At 51.5% G+C, this 18739-nt stretch overlaps 1 long non-coding RNA gene across 1 annotated transcript; it reads left to right on the top strand.

Moving 5' to 3' along the window:
• The first annotated feature begins 6242 nt into the window (after positions 1–6242).
• On the top strand, positions 6243–18517 carry LOC132387646 (uncharacterized). Its single transcript, XR_009509962.1, has 4 exons — positions 6243–6308; positions 14552–14612; positions 15135–15184; positions 18311–18517. It is a non-coding gene; the product is annotated as an uncharacterized LOC132387646 (long non-coding RNA).
• The last annotated feature ends 222 nt before the right edge of the window (positions 18518–18739 follow it).

Raw genomic sequence — 18739 nt, 5'->3', positions numbered from 1 at the left:
CTCTCCCTCTCTCTCTCTCTCCCTCTCCCTCTCACTCTCTCCCTCTCCCCCCCCTCTCTCTCTCTCTCTCACACACAGTCGGAGAGGGGAGAGAGAGGGTGTGGGGGAAGGGGAGGGGAGAATGGGTAATCTGGGGGGGGGGGGTGTTGACTATTGAAGATTCTCACCGTGAGAATGGTGTTGATGATGATGATAACGAGGATAACAGAGCCAAAGGAAGTGAGGAGGATCTGCCCGAGGTACTCGCAGCATTCTGTCCCCTCCGACACCCTCGAACAGGGGTGCCCTGCCTCACCCACCACTACGTTTCTCCACGACAGGAGTAGAGCCATTGGGAGGAGGGGGTGAGAGCCCTGTTGAGGCTTCTCCTTCTCCCTCCTCCTCCTCTGTCACAATCCTGAGGCGCTCTCTCTCCTTCCCTCCGACTCTCTCACTCACGGTCTCAACGGCCTCTCTCTCCTCCTGCCTTTGCTCGCTCTCTCAGTCGTGGGCTTGAGGCTCTCTCAGTCCTGATGTTCTGTCTCTCCACCTCCCGTCTCCCTCTCCCTCACTTTCCCTCACAGGTCTCGATGCTCTCTCTTTCCCCACAGCAGAGCCTCTCTTCCATTCCCTCTCTCTCTGTCTCCTCTCTTCGCAGACCCGACTGAGGTGGGGTCTGACCCTGGCAGGGTCCAGGCAATGTCTGCCCTTCCCCTGTCCCCTCAGGGCCCTCACTGACAGGGAGGCATTGTGACCCGGGCCAGACTGGGCAGGGTTGTTTGTGATGTGTGTGAGTGATGGGAGGAGGGGCGTGAGAGGGAGGGACGGCAGGGGGAGGGGTGGGATGAGAGGAAGGGGAGGGGGGTGTTCAGGGAGGAGAGGAAGAAGTGGTGAGCTGGGGGAGGGGAATGGGAGGAGGAGCACAAGGTAGCGGAGTGAATGGGAGAGGGGAAAGGAAAGGAGGGGAGGTAAGAAAGGGAGCAGAGAAACTTAGAAAACCTACAGCACAATACAGGCCCTTCGGCCCACAAAGTTGTGCTGAACATGTCCCTACCTTAGAAATTACCAGGCTTACCTATAGCTGTCTATTTTAATAAGCTCCATGTACCTATCTAAAAATCTCTTAAAGACCCTATCGTATCCACCTCCACCACCGTCACTGGCAGCCCATTCCACGCAGTCACCACTCTCTGAGTAAAAAACTTACCCCTGACATCTCCTCTGTACCTACTCCCCAGCACCTTAAACCTGTGTCCTCTTGTGGCAACCATTTCAGCTCCGGGAAAAAGCCTCTGACTATCCACACGATCAATGCCTCTCATCATCTTGTACATGATTGAAAGAGATGGGAGGTGAAGGGACGGGGATGGGAAAGGGAGGAAGGGATTGAAAGAGAGAGGGGAGGGGAGAGAGGGAGCGATTGAAAGAGAGAGGGGAAGGGGAGAGAGAGTGATTGAAAGAGGGAGGGGAGGGGAGAGAGAGGGAACGATTGAAAGAGGGAGGGGAGGGGAGAGAGAGGAAGTGATTGAAAGAGAGGGGAGGGGAGAGAGAGGGAGTGATTGAAAGAGGGAGGGGAGAGAGAGGGAGCGATTGAAAGAGGGAGGGGAGGGGAGAGAGGGATTGATTGAAAGAGAGAGGGGACAAAAGAGTGAAGCTTGTGAAGTCTGAAATAGACAGAAGGTAAGGATACTCCCGTAGCTGTCCCCCGACGGGACAGGATACCTCGTAGCATATCCCTACGGGACAGGATACGCCTGTAAATGTCCCCCTATGGTACAGGATACCCATCGATTGTATCCCGATAGTACAGGCTTCGCCAGTGCCCGTCTCCCAGTGGCACAGACGATGGTGCATCCCCCAATGGTACAGTGAACCCGTGTCCATCCTACCAAAAGTACAGGGTAGCTGAGAACCCATTTCACCTACACTACATGGTACCTCAGTGCCCGTCTCCCAGTGATACAGTGCTCACCAGTGCCCGTGCCCGAACGGGACAGGGTACTGCCTGCAAGTGAGCATCAATAATGCGGGCTGCCTTAATGACTGTCAGCCGGTAGCACTCACATCGACAATGATGAAATGCTTTGAGAGGTTGGTCATGATTAGGCTGGGCCAGAGGCTGTCTCCCCCCTTGTGGCCGAAGCTGAGGGTTACACTTCGATCAGGAAACTATCAACCTCTGCTTGAAATATACCCATGGATTTGGCCTCCACTGCAGTCTGTGGCAGAGAATTCCACAGATTCACTCCTCTCTGGCTAAAAAAATTCCTCCTCACTTCACTTCTAAAGGGTCACCCCTTAATTTGTGGTTGTGCCCTGTAGTTCCGGTTGCCCCCACCAGAGGAAAGCCTCCCCACAGCGACTTCATCTCTTCATTTCACCACTTGGCAGGTTTCAACAAGATCCCCACATAGAAACATGGAACCTACAGGCCCTTCGGCCCACAATGCAGTGCTGAATGTGTACTTAATTTAGAAATTACCTAGGGTTACCCACAGCCCTCTATTTTTCTAAGCTCCCTGTACCTATCCAGGAGTCTCTTAAAAGAGCCTATTTTATCCGTCTCCACCACTGTTGCCAGTGGCCTATTCCACGTACTCACCACTCTCTGTGTAAAAAATACTTACCCCTGACGTCTCCTCTGTACCTACTTCCTACACCTTAAAACTGTGCCCTCTCGACAGAGAGCACAGGAACCAAATGAGGTGGCGGGTAACTGTATGGCTGAGGGATTGGAGCAGGGGGCAGGGATTCAGATTTCTGGATCATTGGGACCACTTTTGGGGCAGGTGTGACCGGTACAAAAAGGACGGGTTGCACTTGAATGCCAGGGTGACCAATATCCTGACAGGGAGGTTTGCTAAGGCTGTTGGGGAGAGTTTAAACTAGATTTGCTGGGGGTGGGAACTGAACTGAAGGGATGGAGGAAGGGGCGGTTGTCTCACAGATAGAGAAAGCTTGGAGAGTGCGAGAGGGAGGATAGGTAGGTGACAGAGAAGAGACGTGCTCAGACCGATGGTTTGAGATGTGTCTAATACAATGAGTATTCTGAACAAAGCAGATGAGCTTAGAGCGTGGATCAGTACTTGGAGCTATGATATTGTGGCCATTACAGAGACTTGGATGGCTCAGGGGCAGGAATGGTTACTTCAAGTACCAGTTTTCAGATGTTTCACAAAGGACAGGGAGGGAGGCAAAAGAGGTGGGGGTGTGGCACTGCTGATCAGAGATAGTGTCGCGGCTGCAGAAAAGGAGGAAGTCATGGAGGGATTGTCTACTGAGTCTCTGTGGGTGGAAGTTAGAAACAGGAAAGGGTCAATAACTCTACTGGGTGTTTTTTATAGACCACCCAATAGTAACAGGGACATCGAGGAGCAGATAGGGAGACAGATTCTGGAAAGGTTTAATTATAACAGTGTTGTCACGGAGGGAGATTTTAATTTCCCAAATATCGATTGGCATCTCCCTAGAGCAAGGGGTTTAGATAGGGTGGAGTTTGTTAGGTGTGTTCAAGAAGGTTTCCTGACACAATATGTAGATAAGCCTACAAGGGGAGAGGCTGTACTTGATCTGGTATTGGGAAATGAACCTGGTCAGGTGTCGGATCTCTCAGTGGGAGAGCATTTTGGAGACAGTGATCACAATTCTATCTCCTTTACTGTACCATTGGACAGGGTTGGTAACAGGCAAGTTAGGAAAATGTTTACTTGGAGTAAAGGGAAATATGAAACTATCAGGCAGGAACTTTGTATCACAAATTGGGAACAGATGTTCTCAGGGAAATGTATGGAAGAAATGTGGCAAATGTTCAGGGGATATTGCGTGGAGTTCTGCGTAGATACGTCCCAATGAGACAGGGAAAGGACGGTAGGGTACAGGAACCGTGGTGTACAAAGGCTGTTGAAAACTTAGTCAAGAAGAAAAGAAAAGCTTACAAAAGGTTCAAAAATCTAAGTAGTGAGAGAGATCTAGAAGATTATAAGGCTAGCTGGAAGGAACTTAAGAATGAGGAGAGCCAGAAGGGGCCATGAGAAGGCATTGTTGAGCATTATTAGGGAAAACCCCAAGGAATTCTACAGTATGTGAAGAGCAAGAGGATAAGACGTGAGAGAATTGGACCAATCAAATGTTTTCAGTGGAAAAGTGTGCATGGAACTGGAGGAGATAGCAGAGGTACTTAATGAATACTTTGCTTCAAAATTCACTACGGAAAAGGATCTTGACGATTGTAGGAATGATTTACAGCGGACTGAAAAGCTTGAGCATGTAGACGTTCAGAAAGAGGATGTGCTGGAGTTTTTCAAAAGCATCGATTTGGGTACGGGACTGAACGAGATATACCCCAGGGTACTGTGGGAGGTGAGGGAGGAGATTGCTGAGCCTCTGGCAATGATCTTTGTATCATCAGTGGGGATGGGAGAGGTTCCAGAGGATTGGAAAGTTGCAGATGTTGTTCCCTTATTAAAGAAAGGGAGTAGAGATAGCCCAGGAAATTATAGACCAGTGAGTCTTACTTCAGTGGTTGGGAAGTTGATGGAAAAGATAATGAGAGGCAGGATTTATGAACATTTGAATAGGCATAATATCATTAGGAATAGTCAGCATGGCTTTGTGAAAGGCAGGTTGTGCCTTATGAGCCTGATTGAATTTTTTGAGGATTGACTAAACACAGTGATGAAGGAAGAGCAGTAGATGTAGTGTATATGGATTTCAGCAAGGCATTTGATAAGGTACCCCATGCAAGGCTTATTGAGAAAGTAAGGAGGCATGGGATCCAAGGGGACCTTGCTTTGTGGATCCAGAACTGGCTTGCCCACAGAAGGCAAAGAGTGGTTGTAGATGGGTGATATTCTGCATGGAGGTCGGTGACCAGTGGTGTGCCTCAGGGATCTGTTCTGGGACCCTTACTCTTTGTGATTTTTATAAATGTCCTGGATGAAGAAGTAGAAGGGTGGGTTAGTAAATTTGCTGATGACACAAAGGTTTGAGGTGTTGTGGATAGAGTGGAGGGTCCGCGGTGCAAAAAAGGGTGGTGACATCTGGTTTAAATGACTTGGCATGAACTAGACAGGCCGAATGGCCTGCTTCTGTGCTCCGACTTGAAGTGGCCGCCCCGATAACCGATGGCCCAGTTAACTGGAATCCACTGCAAAGTCCTTAAAGTGGAGGTTGGGAGGGTTTTGATCAGTCAGGATATCAAAGATGACGGGGAGAAGGCAGCAGAACGGGATTGATAGAGAAATAGATCAGCCGTGATCGAACTGTGAGAGGGGAGAAAGGATGAGGCGCCGCGGTGCGGGAAGGAGAGACGAGGGAGCGCCGCGATACGAAGAGGAGAGATGAGGGAGCGCCTTACTGTGGGAGGGAGAGATGAGGGAGTGTTGCACTGCGGGAAAGGAGAGTTGGAGCGCCGCGGTACGGGGAGAGGCGAGGGAGCGCCTTACTGCGGGAGGGAGCGTTGTGCTGCGGGAAGGAGAGTTGGAGTGCCGCGGTACGGGGAGAGGCGAGGGAGCGCCTTACTGTGGAAGGGAGCGCTGCGCTGCGGGAAGGAGAGTTGGAGTGCCGCGGTATGGGGAGAGGAGAGGGAGCGCCTTACTGCGGGAGGGAGCGTTGTGCTGCGGGAAGGAGAGTTGGAGTGCCGCGGTACGGGGAGAGGAGAGGGAGCGCCTTACTGCGGGAGGGAGAGACGAGGGAGTGTTGCACTGCGGGAAAGGAGAGTTGGAGCGCCGCGGTACGGGGAGAGGCGAGGGAGCGCCTTACTGTGGAAGGGAGCGCTGCGCTGCGGGAAGGAGAGTTGGAGTGCCGCGGTATGGGGAGAGGAGAGGGAGCGCCGCTGTGTGGGAAGGAGAGGTGAGGGAACGTCACAGTGTAAAAGAGGTGAGGGAGAGCCGCGGTACCGGAAGGAGGTGAGGGAGCGCTGTAGTGCGGAAGGCGATACGAGGGAGCACCGTGGTACGGAAAGGAGAGATGAAGGAACCCTGCGGTGCGGGAAGGAGAGGTGAGGGAGCGCCTTACTGCTGGAGGGAGAGGTAAGGGAGCGCCGCAGTGCGGGGAGGGCCTGAACTAGACCTGGAAGCCTCAGCTCCTCTGCTCATCACCCGTGGGGAAGCGGACTGACAGAGGCCGATACAGCAACACCACCCCCACCCGCAAGCGGACATTGAGGAAACGGGGAAACAGCAGGAGGGGTGGGGCCAGAGGTTCCCGGAAGCGGAATTGCGTCACTCAGAATAAGGTCTATCAGAAACAAGGACCTGTGGCGAGAAGAACTATACGTCAAGCTGAAAGGGCAAGTGGGAGGAGTTTTTGCAACAACGCCTGTGGGGGAGGTATGGGGAATGATTAAGAGGATGGGGGGGGGGGGGGAATAGAAGCGATTGGGAGTATCCAGGAATGATATCTGAGAGGAAACAGCAGTCTCCAGCAGGGATAAGGCTGAGATCATGGCCAAGTCATTTGTAAAGATACACAGTTCAGAAAATTTGTCTGAAGAAGGGAGAAGGAGAAGGGAAAGAACAATCAGTCCATACCCAGGTGTGTTAAACAGGAGGAAAGAACCAGATGATATAATTGATGATCCATTTACTTTGGCAGAAATGGTGAGAGCAATAAAGAGATCGAGACCAACCTCCCCAGGGAAAGATGTAATGTGCTATGCTATGCTAAAAAACCTAGGAGATGGAGCACTCTTGAAGTTACTACATTTTTATAACAGTGTGGGAAGAGGGAAGATTACCAAGCGCATGGAAAGAAGCAGTAGTAATTCCAATAAGGAAACATGGCAAGGATCGGTCAAAACCAACTAGCTACAGGCCAATAGCACTAACATCAAATATATGTAAGGTAATGGAAAGGATGATAACTGAAAGGTTATCATATGATCTTGAGAAGAGAGGAATGCTGGCAAGTTATCAGAGTGGTTTTAGGAAGGGAAGGAATTCCATGGACTCAGTGATAAGGTTAGAGACTGAAATAAGAAAGGCCCAGGCAAATAAAGAATCAGTAGCTGCAGTGTTTTTTGACATTGAAAAAGCCTATGATATGATGTGGAAGGAAGGATTATTAATTAAACTGAACAAGTTGGGGGTTGGGGGGAGAGTTTTTAATTGGATTAAAGATTTTTTGTTTGGTAGAAAAATTCAAGTTCGATCTGGATCAGAATTATCAAAACAGTCCACAGTGGGAAATGGCACACCTCGGGGTAGTGTGATTAGCCCGTTACTTTTCATCATTATGATCAATGATATCTTCACAAAGGTACCAGTGGATATCGGTAGGTCACTGTTTGCGGATGATGGGGCCTTGTGGAAAAGAGGCAGGAACACGGAGCATGTAATCTGGAAACTACAAGGAGCAATTGATGAAGTGGTAGAGTGGGGTTATGATTGGGGATGGAGATTTTCAGTGGGAAAAACTCAAACTGTATTTTTCACCAGGAAAAGAATTGAGGTAGGGAAGAAATTAAGGATGTAAGGGATTGAATTAGAAAGGGTTGGATCATTTAAATTTCTAGGAGTTATGTTTGATTCACGGTTAACATGGGCAGACCATTTCAGGAAAGTTGAGGAGAAATGTAAAAAAGTAATAAATGTGATGGGATGTTTGACTGGAAGGGAATGGGGAGCAAGTTGTTCAGCATTAAAGAGAATGTATGTGGCGTCAGTAAGATCTGTGTTGGATTATGGAAGTGTAGCATATGGATCAGCAGCTAGGTCTCTAATAAGGAAACTGGATGTGATTCAGGCTCAGGTTTTGAGAGTGTGCTGTGGGGCTTTTAAAACATCACCAGTATCTGCCCTGCAGGTAGAAATGGGAGAAATGCCTTTGGAATTAAGAAGGATGTAATTGATGGCAAACTACTGGGATAAACAGGAATAGGGAACTAGGATGGCCAAAGATGGGAGGATAAAGTGTAGGTGAGGGTATGTGTGTGTGTGTGTGTGTGTGTGTGTGTGTGTGCGATTGGGTGAAGGGATTTCAAATGTGAGTCCATCGCACACTCCGGGGCAGAAGGTGGCCGTGATGCACCATTAAGCTGGGTGCCAACCGCTGTAAAACAAGATGGAGAGAGAGAGAGAGATTTCTGGCGAAAGTTGAATCTACAAGGACTGTGAGAAAGAGGGCCGGCAGACAGAGCAATGGAGGGAAAAAGCTGGAGGAACTCAGCAGGCCAGGCAGCATCTGTGGGAAAGAGCCAAATCGGTGTTTTGGGCCAAATCGTTCGGCAGGACTGGAGACAAAATGCTGGGGAGTTGATTTCAGAGGTGGGGAGGGGTGAGAGAGATGTGAGACCTGGACAGGGAGAGGGTGGTAAAGAGCTGGGGAGTTGATTTCAGAGGTGGGGAGGGGTGAGAGAGATGTGAGACCTGGACAGGGAGAGGGTTGGTAAAGAGCTGGGGAGTTGATTGGTGATAGAGATACAGGGCTGGGGAAGGGGCAGTCTGATAGAAGTCTGATAGAAGAGGACAGAGAGCCACGGGAGAGAGAGGGGGAGAATCGGCAGGTAAAGAGATAAGGGGAGGGAGGGAAACAGGAATGGGGAATGGAAGTTCGAGACATCCAGACCCAGACGGAATATCATTATTTGGGAAATCAAATATGAAAGCCTCAAGACATTGGAGCAATTTAGCTCATTCGGCCTATCGAGTCTGCTCTGCTGATTGGCTGATTTAATATCCCTCTTAAACACATTCTCCTGCTTACTCCCCTTGCTAATCAATAATCCATCTACTTAAGCTTTAAATATACCCAGTGGCTTGACCAGCATAACCGTCTGTAGCAATGAATTCCACAGATTCAGTACCCTCTGGCTAAAAGAAACTCCGCACCTCTGTTGTCAATGGATGTCCCTCTATTCTGAGGTTGTGCCCTCCGGTCCTAAACTCCCCCACATCCAGGTCTGACAAAATTCAAAAGGTTTCAATGAGATCCCTCCTCATTTTGCTAACTCCAAGTGAGTGCTGGCCCAGAGCCATTAAATACTCCTCGTATATTAACCACTGCATTCACAGGATCACCCTCGTCAACATCTTCTGGACCCTCTCCAATGTCCGCACAACTTTTATTAGATAGAGGGCCCAAAGCTCCAAGTGTGGCAGGGGATGGGGACCAGGATGATCGAGCTGAGGATGAGCCAGCAGGTTTACAGTAGATGAATTGGGAACCCCAGGTAATTTCTACGGTAAGGACACCTTCGGCAGAGCTTTGTGGGCTGAATGGCCTGTATTGTGTTGTAGGTTTTCTATGTTTCTAAATGCAGACAGCACAATGAGTTAAATTGAACCACAAAGGCAAAATTCAAAGGGTGAAGAATGCAGGACTGAAAGTGCACGAAGCATTCAGAATGAGCTGGAAGAACTCGTGGTGCCATGAGACACTGGTCAGTCTGACATTGTGGGCGTCACTGAGTCGTGGCTGTAAGAAGGCCGCAGTTGGGAGCGTAACATCAGAGGATGTACTTTGTATGGAAAGGACAGACGGGAGGGCACAGGCGGCGGAGTGGCTCCGTTGGTAAGAGATGGAATTACATCTTTGGAAAGAGGTGACTGCGGGTCAGAGAATGCTGAGTCTTCGTGGGTGGAGTTAAGAAACTGCAAGAGTGAAAAAAAACAGTAAAGGGAATCATATACAGGCCTCCAAATAGTAGCAAGATGTGGGGTTGAGATTGCAAAGGGAGCTGGAAAAGGCATGTAATAAGGGTAATGTCACAATTGTAATGGGGACTTCAATATGCAAGGGGATGGGAAAATCAGATCGCAAGAGAGAAGGCTAACAAGAAGGCTTTTTACAGCAGCTCAGAAACATCTCCTCTGTACTTACTTCCAAGCACCTGAAACCTGCGCCCTCTTGTGTTAGCCACTTCAGCCCCGGGGGAAAGCCTCTGACTATCCACAGGATCAATGCCCCTCATCATCTTATACACTTCTCTCGGGTCACCTCTCATTCTCTGTAGCTCCAAGGAGAAAAGGTCAAGTTCACCAAACCTATTGTCATACAGCATGCTCCCCAATGCAGGCAACATCCTTGTAAATCTCCTCTGCCCCCATTCTATAGTTTCCACATCCTTCCTGTAGTGAGGCGACCAGAACTGAGCACAGTACTCCAAGTGGGGTCCGACCAGGGTAGCTGTGACATTACCTCTTGGCTCTTAAATTCAATCCCACGATTGATGAAGGCCAATACACTGTACACCTTCTTAACCACAGAGTCAACCTGCACAGCTGCTTTGAGTGTCCTATGGACTCAGACCCCAAGATCCCTCTGATCCTCCACACTGCCAAGAGTCTTACCATTAATACTATATCCTGCCATTATATTTGACCTACCAAAATTAACCACTTCACACTTTTCTGGGTTGAACTCCATCTGCCGCTTCTCAGCCCAATTTTGCATCCTGTCAAAGTCCCGCTGTAACCTCTGACAGCCCTCCACACTATCCACAACACCCCCAACTTTTGTGTCATCAGTAAACTTACTAACCCATCCCTCCACTTCCTCACCCAGGTCATTTATAAAAATCTCAAAGAGTAAGGGTCCCAGAACAGATCCCTGAGGCACACCACTGGTCACCGACCTCCATGCAGAATATAAACCGTCTACAACCACTCTTTGCCTTCTGTGAGCAAGCCAGTTCTGGATCCACAAAGCAACGTCCCCTTGGATCCCATGCCTCCTTACTTTCTCAATAAGCCTTGCATGGGGTAACTTATCAAATGCCTTGCTGAAATCCATATACACGACATCTACTGCTCTTCCTTCATCAATGTGTTTGGTCACATCCTCAAAAAATTCAATCAGGCTCATAAGGCACGAGACTGCCTTTCACAAAGCCATGCTGACTATTCTTAATCATATTTTGCCTCTCCAAATGTCCATAACCCCTGCCTCTCAGGATCTTCTCCATCAACTTACCAACCACTGAAGTAAGACTCACTGGTCTATAATTTCCTGGGCTCTCTCTACTCCCTTTCTTGAACAACATCTGCAACTTTCCAATCCTCTGGAACCTCTCCAGTCCCCATGATGATACAAAGATCATTGCCAGAGGCTCAGCAATCTCCTCCCTCACCTCCCACAGTACCCTGGGGTACATCTCGTCCGGTCCCAGAGACTTAACCGAATCGACGCTTTTCAAAACCTCCAGCACATCCTCTTTCTTAATCTCTACGTGGTCAAGCTTTTCAGTCCGCTGTAAGTCATCCCTGCAATCGTCAAAATCCTTTTCCATTGTGAACACTGAAGCAAAGTATTCATTAAGTACGCCTGCTATTTCCTCTGGCTCCATGTACAGGTACCCTGTGCTTTTGGTAGGATGGACACTGGTTCACTGTACCATTGGGGGATGCACCATCGTCTGTGCCACTGGGAGACGGGCACTGGCGAAGCCTGTACCATCGGGATACAGTCGATGGGTATCCTGTACCATCGGGGTACAGTCGATTGGTATCTTGTACCATCGGGTAGTCGAGGGGTATCCTGTACCATCGGGGTAGTCGGGGGGTATCCTGTACCATCGGGATACAGCCGAGGGTATCCTGTACCATCGGGGTAGTCGGGGGGTATCCTGTACCATCGGGATACAGTTGATGGGTATCCTGTACTGTAGGTTTACATTTATGAGGTACCCTATCCCATCGGGGGACAGCTACGGGAGTATCCTTACCTTCTGTCTATTTCAGACTCTTCACAAGCTTCACTCTTCTGTCCCCTCTCTCTTTCAATCGCTCCCTCTCTCTCCCCTCCCTCTTTCAATCACTCCCTCTCTCCCCTCCCCTACCTCTTTCAATCGCTCCCTCTCTCTCCCCTCCCTCTTTCAATCACTCCCTCTCTCCCCTCCCCTCCCTCTTTCAATCGCTCCCTCTCTCTCCCCTCCCTCTTTCAATCACTCCCTCTCTCCCCTCCCCTACCTCTTTCAGTTGCTCCCTCTCTCTCCTCTCCCCTCTCTCTTTCAATCACTCTCTCTCTCCCCTCCCCTCTTTCAATCATTCCCTCTCTCCCCTCCCCTCCCTCTTTCAATCATTCCCTCTCTCCCCTCCCATCCCTCTTTCAATCATTCCCTCTCTCCCCCTCCCATCCCTCTTTCAATCGCTCCCTCTCTCTCCCCTCCCATCCCTCTTTCAATCACTCTCTCTCTCTCCCCTCCCCTCCCTTTCAATCGCTCCCTCTCTCTCCCCTCCCATCCCTCTTTCAATCGCTCCCTCTCTCTCCCCTCCCATCCCTCTTTCAATCGCTCCCTCTCTCCCCTCCCATCCCTCTTTCAATCATTCCCTCTCCCCTCCCCTCTCTCTTTCAATCACTCCCTCACTCCCCTTCCCTCTCTCTTTCAATCGCTCCCTCTCTCCCTCAATCACTCTCTCTCTCCCCCCTCCACTCTCTCTTTCAATCCCTTCCTCCCTTTCCCATCCCCGTCCCCTCACCTCCCATCTCTTTCAATCATGTATAAGATGATGAGAGGCATTGATCGTGTGTAGTCAGAGGCTTTTTCCCGGGTCTGAAATGGTTGCCACAAGAGGACACAGGTTTAAGGTGCTGGGGAGTAGGTACAGAGGAGATGTCAGGGGTAAGTTTTTTACTCAGAGAGTGGTGAGTGCGTGGAATGGGCTGCCAGTGACGGTGGTGGAGGTGGATACGATAGGGTCTTTAAGAGATTTTTAGATAGGTACATGGAGCTTAGAAAAATAGACAGCTATAGGTAAGCCTGGTAATTTCTAAGGTAGGGACATGTTCAGCACAACTTTGTGGGCCGAAGGGCCTGTATTGTGCAGTAGGTTTTGTAAGTTTCTCTACTCCCTTTCTCACCCCTCCCCTCCTTTCCTTTCCCCTCTCCCATTCCCTCCACTACCTTGTGCTCCTCCTCCCGTCCATTCCCCTCCCCCGAGCCCATCCCACCCCTCCTCCCACCGCTCACCCACATCACAAACAACCCTGCCCAGTCTGGCCCGGGTCACAATGCCTCCCTGTCAGTGGGGGCCCTGAGGGGACAGGGGAAGGGCAGACATTGCCTGGACCCTGCCAGGGTCAGACCCCACCTCAGTCGGGTCTGCGAAGAGAGGAGACAGAGAGAGAGGGAATGGAAGAGAGGGTCTGCTGTGGGGAAAGAGAGAGCATCGAGACCTGTGAGGGGAAAGTGAGGGAGAGGGAGACGGGAGGTGGAGAGACAGAACATCAGGACTGAGAGAGCCTCAAGCCCACGACTGAGAGAGCGAGCAAAGGCAGGAGGAGAGAGAGGCCGTTGAGACCGTGAGTGAGAGAGTCGGAGGGAAGGAGAGAGAGCGCCTCAGGATTGTGACAGAGGAGGAGGAGGGAGGAGGAGAAGCCTCAACAGGGCTCTCACCCCCTCCTCCCAATGGCTCTACTCCTGTCGTGGAGAAACGTAGTGGTGGGTGAGGCAGGGAACCCCTGTTCGAGGGTGTCGGAGGGGACAGAATGCTGCGAGTACCTCGGGCAGATCCTCCTCACTTCCTTTGGCTCTGTTATCCTCGTTATCATCATCATCAACACCATTCTCACGGTGAGAGTCTTCAATAGTCAACACCCCCCCCCCCAGATTACCCATTCTCCCTCCCCTTCCCCCACACCCTCTCTCTCCCCTCTCCGACTGTGTGTGTGAGAGAGAGAGAGGGTGGGGGAGAGAGAGGGAGAGGGAGAGAGAGTGAGAGGAAGGGAGAGGGAGAGGGAGGGGAGAGAGAGAGGGAGAGAGAGAGAGGGAGAGAGAGAGGGTGGGGAGAGGGAGAGTGAGAGGGAGAGAGAGGGAGAGAGTGAGAGAGAGAGAGGGAGAGAGAGAGAGGGAGAGGGGGGAGGGAGAGAGAGTGAGGGGGGAGAGGGAAGAGTGAGAGGGAGGGAGAGAGGGAGAGGAGGGGAGGGAGAGAGAGAGGGTGGGGAGAGTGAGAGGGAGAAAGGGAGAGAGAGCGAGAGGGAGGGAGAGGGAGAGAGAGAGGGAGAGGGGGGAGGGAGAGAGAGTGAGGGGGGGAGAGAGAGTGAGGGAGGGAGAATGAGAGAGAGTGAGAAAGAGAGAATGCGTGAGAGGAAGAGAGAGAGACAGAGACAGAGAGAGAGGGACTGAGAGAGAGGGACTGAGAGAGAGACAGTGAGAGGGAGAAAGAGTGAGAGAAAGAGGGACTGAGAGAGAGACAGAGAGAGGGGGGAGGGAGACAGAGAGAGGGAGAGTGAGAAAGAGGGTGAGAGAGGGAGAGAGAGAGGGGGGAGGGAGAGAAGGAGAGAGTGAGAGAAAGAGGGACTGAGAGAGAGGGAGAGAGAGTGAGAGAAAGAGGGACTGAGAGAGGGGGAGAGAGAGAGGGAGGGAGAGAGGGGGGAGGGACAGAGAGAGAGAGGGGGACAGAGACGGGGAGAGAGAGAGAGTGAGAGAGAGGGGGGAGAGAGAGACAGAGGGGGGGGAGAGAGAGGGAGAAAGAGGGGGGAGAGGGGGGACAGAGAGCAAGATAGGGGAGAGAGAGAGAGGGAGAGGGGGCAGAGAGAGAGAGAGACGGGGAGAGAGGGAGAGAGAGGGATTGAGAGAGAGAGAGAGAGAGTGAGTTCCAGTTCTCTTTGTGACCTGTGACTCTTCTTTCTACAGGTTTATTCCAAGTTCCCGATCGCAGCCATTGGTCATAAACGCAAGATGGTTCAGAGAGAACGTGAGTTTTGACTTGGAAGCAACGACATGGTGAAAGGGCAAAATCTGCACCGTGGATCCATCACCATTTCCCTCTGTCCTGGGGGGTGGAGAGGCAGAATGGGGTAAAGAGAGAGAAAGAGAGGGGAGGGAGAGTGGGGTGAGAGAAACAGGAGAAAGAATGGGAGAGGGGAATGGAGAGGGAGAGGAAGAATGTGGAAGAGAGAGGGGGATGAAGAGTGACAGGGAGAATGGGAAAATGAGAGGGAGAAAGGGAAATAGAGGAAGTGAACGACAGAGAGAAGTGGGGGGGAGACGGAGACGGGAATGCTATCCATAGACACTCACAACAGAGAGAGAGAGAGGGCAGATGAGGAACGGTGGAAATGAGAGGGAATGACAGAGGGTTGTAGGAGGGAGTGAGTGAGTTGGAGGTTTTACAAACAAGCGAGGGTCTGTGTGAGTTTGTGAGGCACACTCCCTCCCTTGGCAAGGGCTTGGTGAGGGAGTCATGCACTGACAGAGGGTCTGTGTTCGTCCGCAGGTGGGGGATTCCTGAGGCTGCAGTCCTCACTCTTATGGGAGCCGCAGCAGGTAAGTCCTGGGGAGGGGGAAGGGGGCGTAAATGCAGCAGATGACATCAGTCCTCCATGAGATTCCTCATCCCTCCCCTTGAGGTTCCACTCCCTCAAGGACTTAAATCAAGAGATCCCTCTCTGCGATTCCACAACAGGTACAACGGGTGTATCACGCAAAATGCTGGAGGAACTCAGCAGGCCAGGCAGCGTCTGTGGAAAAGAGAACAGTCGATGTTTCAGCGGGACAGAAGTTCAGTCCTGTTGAAGGGTCTCGGCTCAAACCGTCGACCATATAGATGCTGCCTGGTCTGCTGAGTTCCTCCAGCATTGTGTGTGTTTTGCTCAGATTCCAGCATCTGCAGATTTTCTCTTGTTTGGGACAACTGATCTACCCCTCTGTTAGAGAACCCTCTCCCACAGTGGAGCAGTGGGGGTGGGGGGGCGGAAGAGGACAGGAAGGTTGAATCGTGGTATTTTTTGGGAGCAGTACAAAGTTCATATATCTCACTGTCTACAACCCTGAGATTTGTTTTCCTGCGGGCATACTGAATAAATCTATGGAATAGTAACTATAACACAGTCAGTGAAAGATCAACCAGAGGCCAGAAGACAACAAATGGAAAAAAATCAGAAATAAATACTGAAATAATGAGATAAAGAATTCCGAAAGTGAGATCATTGGTTGTAGAAACATTTCAATGATGAGGCAAGTGAGTGTAGCTATCCCTTTTTGTTCAAGAGCCTGATGGTTGAGGGGTAGTAACTGTTCTTGAACCTGGTGGTGCGAGTCCTGAGGCTCCTGTACCTTCTACCAGACGGCCGCAGTGAGAAGAGAGCCGGGCCTGGGTGGTGGGGATCTCGGATGATGGATGCTGCTTTCGTACAGCAAACTTTACTGTAGATGTGCTGAATGGTTGTGAGGGTTTTGCCCCTGATGTACTGAGCCAAATCCACTACCTGTTGGAGGATTTTCCACTCAAAGACATTGGTGTTTCCATACCAGGCCGTAACGCAGCCAATCAGCACACTCTCCACCACACATCTGTAAAACGTTGTCACTCTCCACCACACATCTGTAAAACTTTGTCACTCTCCACCACACATCTGTAAAACGTTGTCACTCTCCACCACACATCTGTAAAATTTTGTCAAAGTTTTAGATGCCATGCCAAACCTCTGCAGGAAGTAGAGGCGCTGCTGTGCTGATGCCAATTGTACGGCAAGAGATTTGGAGGGGTGTGCAGATCGCTGTGTTCAAGGGGCAGTACAGGGGAGGTGTCAGACATGGGACCTCAGGGGTCAGTACAGGAGAGGTGTCAGACATGGGACCTCAGGGGTCAGTACAGGGGAGGTGTCAGACATGGGACCTCAGGGGTCAGTACAGGAGAGATGTCAGACGTGGGACCTCAGGGGTCAGTACAGGAGAGATGTCAGACGTGGGACCTCAGGGGTCAGTACAGGAGAGATGTCAGACGTGGGACCTCAGGGGTCAGTACAGGAGAGATGTAAGACGTGGGACCTCAGGGGTCAGTACAGGAGAGGTGTCAGACATGGGACCTCAGGGGTCAGTACAGGAGAGATGGCAGACGTGGGACCTCAGGGGTCAGTACAGGAGAGGTGTTAGATGTGGGACCTCAGGGGTCAGTACAGGAGAGATGTCAGACGTGGGACCTCAGGGGTCAGTACAGGAGAGATGTCAGACGTGGGACCTCAGGGGTCAGTACAAGAGAGGTGTCAGACGTGGGACCTCAGGGGTCAGTACAGGAGAGGTGTCAGACGTGGGACCTCAGGGGTCAGTACAGGAGCGGTGTCAGACGTGGGACCTCAGGGGTCAGTACAGGAGAGGTGTTAGACGTGGGACCTCAGGGGTCAGTACAGGAGAGATGTCAGATGTGGGACCTCAGGGGTCAGTACAGGAGAGATGTCAGACGTAGGACCTCAGGGGTCCGTGGACTGAGATCCATTTGCCCCTCCCTGAATTGCACACCTCCCCAGTCATCTACGCTATTTATCTTCGCCACCATTGACACCTCATTTCATGTTGTCTGCAAGCTCACGGAGATCATGTGGTGTGATCGGGGGTGAAGTCATGAAAAGTTGGTGTTGTGCTCAGTGTAGAAGGTTGTCGTGGGTTACAACAGGACATTGACAGGATGCAGAGCTGGGCTGAGAAGAGGCAGATGGAGTTTAATGCTGATAAGTGTGAGGTGCTACATTTTGGTAGGAATAATCAAAATAGGACATGCATGGTAAATGGTGGGGCACTGAGGAATGCAGTAGAACAGAGTGATCTAGGAATAATAGTGCACAGTTCCCAGAAGGTGGAATCTCGTGGATAGTGTGGTGAAGAAAGCTTTGCAATACCGGATATTAAATACTACAAATTACAGTAAGTATGTATAAAATAAATCAAATAATTAGAGGGAAAAGAGAGGGAAGATACTGAGTCAGGATTCACAGGTTCACTGTCCATTCAGAAATCTGATGGCGGAGGGGACGAAGCTGTTTCTGAATCATTGAGTGTGTGTCTTCAGGCTCCTGTCCCACCTCCGTGAGGCAGCAATGAGACGAGGGCTTGTCCTGCGTGCTGGGATGATGTGTGCCACCATCCCCATTGAAAGATCTTTTCGAGGCTGGGGAGGAAATACTGAGGAAGAGTTCATGGGTTCATTCCCCACTCCGAGGGGTTGGAGCTGTTCCTGTGTCTGTGTCTTCAGGCTCCTGTCCCTCCTCCGTGAGGCAGCAATGAGACCAGGGCTTGTCCTGGGTGATGGGCGTCCGCAGTGACGGATGCCGACTTTTCGAGGCATCCCCTTTCGAAGGTGTGCTCGAGGCCAGTGCTGAGTTCACAACTTTGTGCAACTTTTCTCTGATCCTGTGCGGCCTCGTGGCCCCGCACATCGGTCTCGCCCGAAGCTCTTGTATCCTGGGAAAGGGGTGCATGTCGAGCGCTGGTTTTGGTGCAGGGGAGTGGTGTCGGTAGATCAAGGGTGTGTTCAGGGGGTCGAGAGTGGGGGGGGGTTGTCTTCTACCATGACACAGACTGAATCATGTTTCGCTCTCTCTCTCCTCCCTACCTCCATCCCATCCCTTCCCTCCTCCCTCCCCTCCCTCCCACTACCTCTTCCACCTCTACCCTCAGGCGAGCCTGCGCCAGCCCCTCCCTCGCTGCCCTCCTGCCTCTCCCCCTGCCCCTCCCCTTTGCCCCAGGTGAGCCGTGGCCTAAGCGGAGGAGATCCACCGCGGGGGACGCCCACCCCAACACCCTCCCTCGCAGACCCCGAGGAGGCAGAGCCCAAAAAGGGGCTGAGAGGCGACTCTCGCTCCCGCCTTGGCACTCGCCTCTGCCTCCCTCCCTGCCAGGGGCATCTTGCCCCTCCCTGTGGCTCCCTGAGCCCCCCCACCTCACTCGGCAGCGACCAGGAGGGGATGGAGACAGACCCGCCCTCCCCCACCCCCTCTTCTTCCTCACTACCCTCGGGATTGTCACACCGCCCCCTCCTACCGCTCCTCCCGCCCTTCCCCATCCCTCCGCTCTCGTGCCACCAACTCCCTCGTCTCTCCCCAACCC

Source organism: Hypanus sabinus, unplaced genomic scaffold (genome assembly GCF_030144855.1).
Source record: "Hypanus sabinus isolate sHypSab1 unplaced genomic scaffold, sHypSab1.hap1 scaffold_2069, whole genome shotgun sequence".
Lineage (NCBI taxonomy): Eukaryota > Metazoa > Chordata > Chondrichthyes > Myliobatiformes > Dasyatidae > Hypanus > Hypanus sabinus.
The sequence above is the reverse complement of the archived record's forward strand: the minus strand, read 5'-3'. Positions and strand labels throughout refer to the sequence as shown.